Below are 8,380 nucleotides of genomic sequence, written 5' to 3'. Positions count from 1 at the left end.
TTTAAAGATTTTCCCTGTGGAATGAACCGGACTTACTAAAAACTACACTACTGTACGATTAGGTACACTGCCTATAAGTGTTGTAGTAAGGTTTAGGTATATCCATTCTCTAAATAAATAAATATCTTGTGTAAAATTGTATCTTATTTAATAGTATTTCCTGCTAAAATATAAAGCTATTTTATACCCCTTAGCTTTGACATCAAGTATTTTTGGCGCCGCTGCCGGGGAACAATCTAGCTTAAAAGCCGGAAGCGCAACGCTACATAAAAAAAAAGATTTTTATTTTTAGTTTACTTTTATAAAAATACGTTTTTGTAAAAAAAATACGTTTTTAATTATTCGAAAATATAAAAAGAAAACAAAAATATAAATATTTTTAAGAGTTTGTTAAATATTTAAGTTTTATAAAGTTTCTTTATTTTTATTTTATAAAAATATAAGTTTTATTTAAATATTTTGTGTTTATTTAGAACATAAAAAAAACCGAAAAAAAAATTTAATATATATATAAATCTATTTTTAAGATATTTTTAAAATTATAAAGTAGTTCTATTTTTATTTTAGTTTTTAAATATAAGTTTTTATTATATAAATATTTTGATTTAAACAGAAAATATAAAACAATAGAAAAAAAAAACGCGTCGAATTTTAAACTGTACCTGAGTTGAAATTTGGAATCCCGCGACTCGCGGAGTTTACTGCTTGGAATACCGCAACTCGCGGAGTTCTCTCTGACGCGCCTGACAGAACCCTAATCAGCATTTATTACGGAGTAATTATTATTATTAATTTTTAATTAAAACCCTAATTAGGTTTATAGTTTTTAATTAGTTTTTAGTTTTTATTATTATTTTGTATATTTAGTTTATTTAGTTAATTAAATTGTAAAATTAATAGTTTTATAAAATAAATAATATAAAAATAATATTTTTTATAAAAATTGTAATTTTTACAACTTTTAGTTTATTTTTATATTTTGTCCCTTTTTAATCGTTTTAGCGTAATATTTGTATTTTTAGCTCGTATTTAGTTTTAATTCATAGTTTTTGTCATAGTTATTTTTACTTCTAGATTTTTAGGCTTTGCCGTAGAATTCCTTAATTGCTTTTTCTTTAGACTAAGATTTAGGTACTTTAGAATTTTGCGACGCCTTTTTAAGTTTTAGTTTCTTTTTAAGTTATTTCCATTTGGGATTTAGTTTTTCTTGTAAGCTTTAATATTTTTAGACAACTTTTACCTATGTATCAATTATCATTCCAATTAGTAATCTCAATTTGCGATTATAATTTTAAGTTAGTTGTAGTAATAAGGTTAGGTTAGTCAAGTGTTTTTAAGTGTTATAAGTTTCTTTTATTTTTCCGTCACCTTTTATTTTTCAACCATTTTTCTTTTTCGACCTTTTTCGACGACCTCTTTTTCTTTCTTATTTCTCGCTATTCTAGTTTTTAGGACATAGATTTTTATTCTACTTCTTATCTAAATTTCTTAAAATTAAGAAAATTTATTTTAAGTGGTTAAATTTATAGACATCAAAATTTTCTGGTTCGTAGTAATAGTTGGATTTGTACGTGGACCGGGTTATTGGAGCCAAACAGTCCTCAATTATATTGAGACCAAACGAATCCTGCCCCTCTGCTGCATCTTTTGGCTATTCGAAACGTGGGCAAAATCAGAAAAGTCTATTGATTGGATAACTTATTATAATTTTTCTTTCCTTTTAAAAACTACTAGGATATTCAGTGAATGCACCGAGCAAGACGTTCACCACCTTTTGTACGTTCACCACCTGTAACTAGATCAAGACATTTAGCAAATATTACCGCCGTTGATTTTTCTTTAGAATCGTCATCCAGTCGACCAAGTACTCCAGTTCAAATTTCCGATAATCCATTTTTTGAACCCAACCTCACAATTGAGAATCCGAAGAATATTCAGGGACGATTCGTAGATCCTGAACCACTAAACTTTCCTTCGAAACCACCAATCATTCAAACAGAGATTGTTGAGGAACGAACCATTAAATCAGAATCCTCTAGTGATTTCGATTCAACAAATTCAATTATGGAAGTAACAGAACCATTAAGTATGGAAGACCGAATGAGAGCTAAACGCACTGGCCAAGGTCACGCAATTACTCATCCAGACATTAATGCACCAGATTATGAAATCAAAGGACAAATTCTACACATGGTGACTAATCAATGCCAATTTAGTGGTGCGCCGAAGGAAGATCCAAATGAACATTTACGTACCTTTAATAGGATCTGCACACTATTTAAAATCCGAGAAGTTGAGGATGAACAGATATATCTCATGTTATTTCCCTGAACTTTAAAGGGAGAAGCCAAAGATTGGTTGGAATTGTTACCTGAAGGGGCGATTGATACATGGGACGTTTTAGTTGAAAAATTTCTTAAACAATTCTTTCCTGCATCTAAAGCCGTAAGACTTCAAGGAGAAATTGTTACGTTCACACAGAAGCCAAATGAAACTCTATATGAGGCGTGGACTAGATTTGGAAAGTTGTTAAGAGGATGTCCGCAACATGGTTTAGACACCTGTCAAATAGTACAAATATTCTACCAAGGATGCGACATCACTACAAGGAAAGACATAGATATAGCAGCTGGTGGTTCTATTATGAAGAAAACCGAAACTGATGCTTACAAAATTATTGATAACACTGCTTCCCACTCACATGAGTGGCACCAAGAAAAAGATATCGTTAGATCATCTAAAGCAGCTAGAGCCGATTCTAGCCATGACTTAGATTCCATTTCCGCAAAGATAGATGCTGTTGAGAGACGAATGGAAAAGATGACTAAAGATATTCACTCAATACGAATTAGTTGTGAGCAGTGTGGAGGACCACATTTGACAAAAGATTGTCTAAGTATTGAATTAACAATGGAACAAAGAGAGAATATTCCTTACATAAACCAAAGGCCTGGAAATAATTATCGGAATAATTATCAACCGCCAAGACCTATTTACAATCTAAACCAGAATTATAACCGAAATATTCCATACAACAACCAACAAGGTCCTAGCAATCAACAAGTATCCAATAATAATTACAATCAGCAAAGACCTAATTTTCAAAACAAACCACCACAACAAACCGATGATAAAAAGCCGAATTTAGTAGATATGATGACGAAGCTAGTTGAAACTCAAACGCAGTTTTTCACATCTCAGAAACAAACTAATGAACAAAATGCTCAAGCATTTAGAAATCAACAAGCTTCTATTCAAAACTTGGAACAAGAAGTAAGTAACCTAGCAAGGTTAATAGGTGAAAGAAAACCGGGAAGTTTACCTAGTGATACAAATGCTAACCCCCGGAATGAAACAGCTAAAGCCATTACCACAAGAAGTGGTACAACACTTAAATCACCTGAAATACTTGTAACTTCTGATGAAGCTATTCCTACTCCACAAGAACCACAACCTGAACAAGATAAGGAAACAGAACTGGTAGTTGAGAAGGTTAATGAAGATAACACAGTTAAGGCTAAACCTTATGTTAAACCATACCAACCACCACTTCCTTACCCGAGTAAAATGAAGAAAGAGAAACTTGAAGCCGAGCAATCCAAATTCTTGGATATGTTTAAACAGATAAATGTAAATCTTCCTTTCATTGATGTGATTTCAGGAATGCCTAGATATGCTAAATTCTTGAAAGATCTAATCTCAAATAGAAAGAAAATGGAAGAACTCTCGGCTGTTACCATGAATGCTAATTGTTCAGCAGTGCTGTTGAATAAGATACCAGAAAAATTATCTGATCCAGGAAGTTTCACAATTCCATGTTTTTTGGGTAGTCTTAGTTCAATAGAAGCATTGGCAGACTTAGGTGCTAGTATAAATTTAATGCCGTATTCACTATACGCTAAACTAGACCTTGGAGAATTGAAACCAACTAGAATAAGTATACAACTAGCCGATCGATCAATAAAATATCCTAGAGGGGTAATGGAGAACATGCTAGTTAAAGTTGGTACTTTAGTATTTCCAGTAGATTTTGTTGTTCTGGACATGGAAGAAGATTCTCAAGTTCCTCTCATATTAGGAAGACCATTCTTAAACACGGCTAAAGCAATGATAGACGTGTTCGCTAAGAAATTGACCCTAAGTATAGAGGATGAGAGTGTTACCTTTTCAGTTGATAGAGCAATGCAACAACCACAATCTGCAGATGATACATGTTATTATATTCAAACTATAGATGCACATGCAGAATTATTAGAAGAATTTCCAGAATTACAAGGAACAGGAGAATGTTCTTTAGGAGAAGGAACAGAACAAATTGATGAAGCTGAAATGTTAGCTACACTTATAGCTAATGGATGTGAACCAACAACAGAAGAAATTCAAATGCTAAAAGAAGAAGACAGATATCGATATAAATCATCGATAGAAGAACCACCGAAATTAGAATTAAAGCCACTTCCAAACCATTTGGAATACGCTTATTTACATGGTGAATCTGAATTACCTGTAATAATATCGTCTTCTCTTACTGAAAATGAGAAATCACAACTCATTTTTGTGTTGAAAGCTCATAAACCAGCCATTGCATGGAAGATTCATGATATTAAAGGAATAAGTCCTTCGTATTGCACACATAAAATCCTTATGGAAGAAGGTCATAAAACGTATGTGCAACGCCAATGAAGACTAAATCCTAATATGCAAGATGTAGTTAAAAAAGAAATTATTAAACTGCTAGACGCAGGTCTAATTTATCCAATTTCTGATAGTCCATGGGTAAGCCCAGTTCAATGCGTGCCTAAGAAGGGTGGCATGACTGTCATTACAAATGAGAAAAATGAGCTTATTCCTACTAGGACTGTAACAGGATGGCGTGTATGTATTGATTATAGAAAATTAAATGACGCCACCAGAAAAGATCACTTTCCCTTACCTTTCATTGATCAAATGTTGGAAAGATTAGCCAGAAATAGTTACTATTGTTTTCTAGATGGATTTTTCGGATATTTTCAAATTCCAATAGCACCCGAGGACCAAGAGAAAACCACATTCACGTGCCCTTATGGTACTTTTGCTTACAAACGCATGCCATTTGGACTTTGCAACGCCCCTGCAACCTTTCAAAGGTGTATGATGGCGATTTTTCATGACATGATAGAAGAATGCATGGAAGTTTTCATGGATGACTTTTCAGTATTCGGTGATACATTTGAATCATGTCTAGTTAATCTTGAACGAATACTTATTAGATGCGAACAATCAAATCTAGTACTTAATTGGGAGAAATGCCATTTCATGGTTAAAGAGGGCATCGTTCTTGGACATAAAAATTCAAAAGAAGGAATTGAAGTGGATAGAGCTAAAGTAGATGTAATTGCTAAACTTCCACATCCCATCAATGTTAGAGGAGTTAGGAGTTTTCTAGGGCATGCCGGTTTTTACCGACGTTTGATAAAAGATTTTTCTAAAATTGCCACTCCTATGAATAAACTCCTAGAAAAGGATGCTCCATTCATCTTTTCAGATGAATGTATTAAATCTTTTAATATTCTTAAAGAGAAACTCACTAATGCGCCGATCATGATAATACCAAATTGGAATCTACCATTTGAACTAATGTGCGATGCAAGTGATTTTGCAATGGGAGCCGTTTTAGGACAAAGGATTGAAAAACGATTTTAACCTATATATTATGCTAGTAAGACGTTACAAGGAGCACAAACGAACTATACAACTACTGAAAAAGAACTCCTTGCTATTGTCTTTGCTTTTGACAAATTTCGATCATATCTCGTTCTAGCAAAAACGGTGGTCTATACCGACCATTCTGCTCTTAGATACCTATTTTCAAAACAAGATGCTAAACCAAGATTAATCCGTTGGATCTTACTCTTACAAGAGTTTGATATTGAAATCCGAGATAAAAGAGGAGCAGAAAATCTCGCCGCTGATCATCTTTCTCGTCTTGAAAATCCCGAATTAGAAGTTCTAAATGAATCGGCCATACAAGATAACTTTCCTGATGAATATTTATTGAAGATAGATTATAAAGAAATTCCATGGTTTGCAGACTATGCAAACTACTTAGTTTGTGGATTCCTTGAAAAAGGATTATCGTACCAAAAATGAAAGAAATTCTTCAGTGATATAAAACACTATTTTTGGGAAGATCCACATTTGTTTAAAAGTTGTCCAGATGGAATAATACGCCGATGTGTATTCGGAGATGAAGCCAGTAAAATATTAAACCATTGTCACACAGGACCAACAGGAGGGCATTATGGGCCTCAACTAACAGCAAGAAAAGTTTATGATGCTAGATTCTATTGGCCTACAATTTACAAAGACTCACACCTTCTTTGCAAATCCTGTGATGCTTGTCAAAGGGCCGGAAAAATAAGTCAACGTGATGAAATGCCACAAAATGTCATACAAGTATGTGAAGTATTTGACATTTGGGGTATTGAATTTATGGGTCCATTTCCAAAATCTCATAATAATCTATATATACTCGTAGCCATTGATTATGTATCTAAATGGATGGAAGCACAAGCTCTCCCAACTAACGATGCACGAGTTGTAGTCAACTTTTTAAAACGTCTTTTTGCAAGGTTTGGAACACCGAAAGCTTTAATAAGTGATCGGGGAACTCATTTCTGTAATAATCAACTTGAGAAAGTTCTTAAAAGATATGGAGTAACTCATAAAATCTCCACCGCATATCAAACACAAACAAGTGGACAAGTTGAAAATACCAACCGAGCTTTAAAACGTATTCTAGAGAAAACCGTAGGATCAAATCCGAAGGAATGGTCCATTAAATTGGAGGCTGCACTCTGGGCTTTTAGAACAGCCTACAAAACTCCAATTGGAACCACACCTTTTAGACTTGTTTATGGAAAAGCATGTCATCTTCCAGTAGAAATTTAACACAAAGCATTTTGGGCTTTGAAGACATGTAATCTTGATTTACATGAAGCCGGATGTCTACGATTAAATCAACTAAACGAATTATAAGAATTAAGACATGAAGCATACAAAAATTCGTTAATCTATAAAGAAAGAACGAAGAAATGGCATGATAAAAGAATCAGAAGTTCAAAAGAATTTAAAGAAGGAGACAGAGTTCTTCTTTTCAATTCACGATTCAAGCTATTTCCTGGAAAATTAAAATCAAGATGGTCTGGACCATTCATAGTCAAAAGAGTTTTCCCATACGAAACGATAGAATTAATAAATTCAAATGGGATTGAATTTAAAGTTAATGGTCACAGAGTTAAACATTACATACATGGTCCGATAGAAGAAGACAATGAAGTTAATCACAATTTCGATACCACAGCTAACTAAGTATAGGGGGTTTATGTATTTCTGTTAGAGTTAGATTGTCTGTTTTCGTGTATTTCTCGAAAATGGAACCCGAACGGTCTTTCCCTAGCAGACCCTAAAGAACTAGTCTTCTCCCCCCATTCTGAATTTTTATTTTTTTTAGGAAATGAAGACTGCCTGTGAACTAAACCATGGTCTAATGCTACACGCTTTGATTACTAAACGTAATAATGACACACTTCCGAGTGAAATAGTATCAATAATCAGAGAAAGATTGGACGGAGTTAGAAAAGAATCCAGATGCGAAGATAATAAGTTACAATTTGGTAAAGGAAAATCAAAATCCGCAGCGAAAAGAAGAGCACGACACCTAGAAAGATGTCACAAATGCGGAAAATGGTCACATGGAGGTAAATGTTCAAATAATCAAGTCTATTCAAACACCGAATTTGTTACTTTATGCAGAGACGGACCGTTCATATGTTTAGAAGAAAAAACACTGAATACTCGAGGTTACGCCTATGTAGCCATGGAAAACCAATTAAACCGACTATCTTATGAATGGGATAGATCATATAACTAAGAAATCTATTTCACAGGTATGTTTGTACAGTATTTATTTTTTTATTTTTATTTTTAACCTTTTGATAATAAACGCTAATTTGTTAGCTATAAAGTATTAAATTGGTATTGAATAAAATTAGGTTTGGCGACCGAAATTATTGATATCATTCAAAAATTTATTACATCACTGCGAAATTTAACGTTTATTCTTAAGGTATAAATATCTTTAATCAATCAACCCAAAATATTTCAAAAATTCGTCATGAGTTAAATTAGGTCTTGGAACCGAAATTACTTTATCGAAAAGAGGGGCGCATATTTTTGATAATATTTGATTGATTAAAGTGGGATAAAAAGCCAAAAAGATTTTTAATTTTATTTTTACCATGTTTTTAAAATTAATATATAAATCTTAAATTAATATTGTAAACTTTGTAAAAACAATATATTTAAAATTATAAATATTTGAAAAATTAATATAAGTTTG

The sequence above is a fragment of the Rutidosis leptorrhynchoides genome, chromosome 9, assembly GCF_046630445.1.
Source record: "Rutidosis leptorrhynchoides isolate AG116_Rl617_1_P2 chromosome 9, CSIRO_AGI_Rlap_v1, whole genome shotgun sequence".
Lineage (NCBI taxonomy): Eukaryota > Viridiplantae > Streptophyta > Magnoliopsida > Asterales > Asteraceae > Rutidosis > Rutidosis leptorrhynchoides.
The sequence above is the reverse complement of the archived record's forward strand: the minus strand, read 5'-3'. Positions refer to the sequence as shown.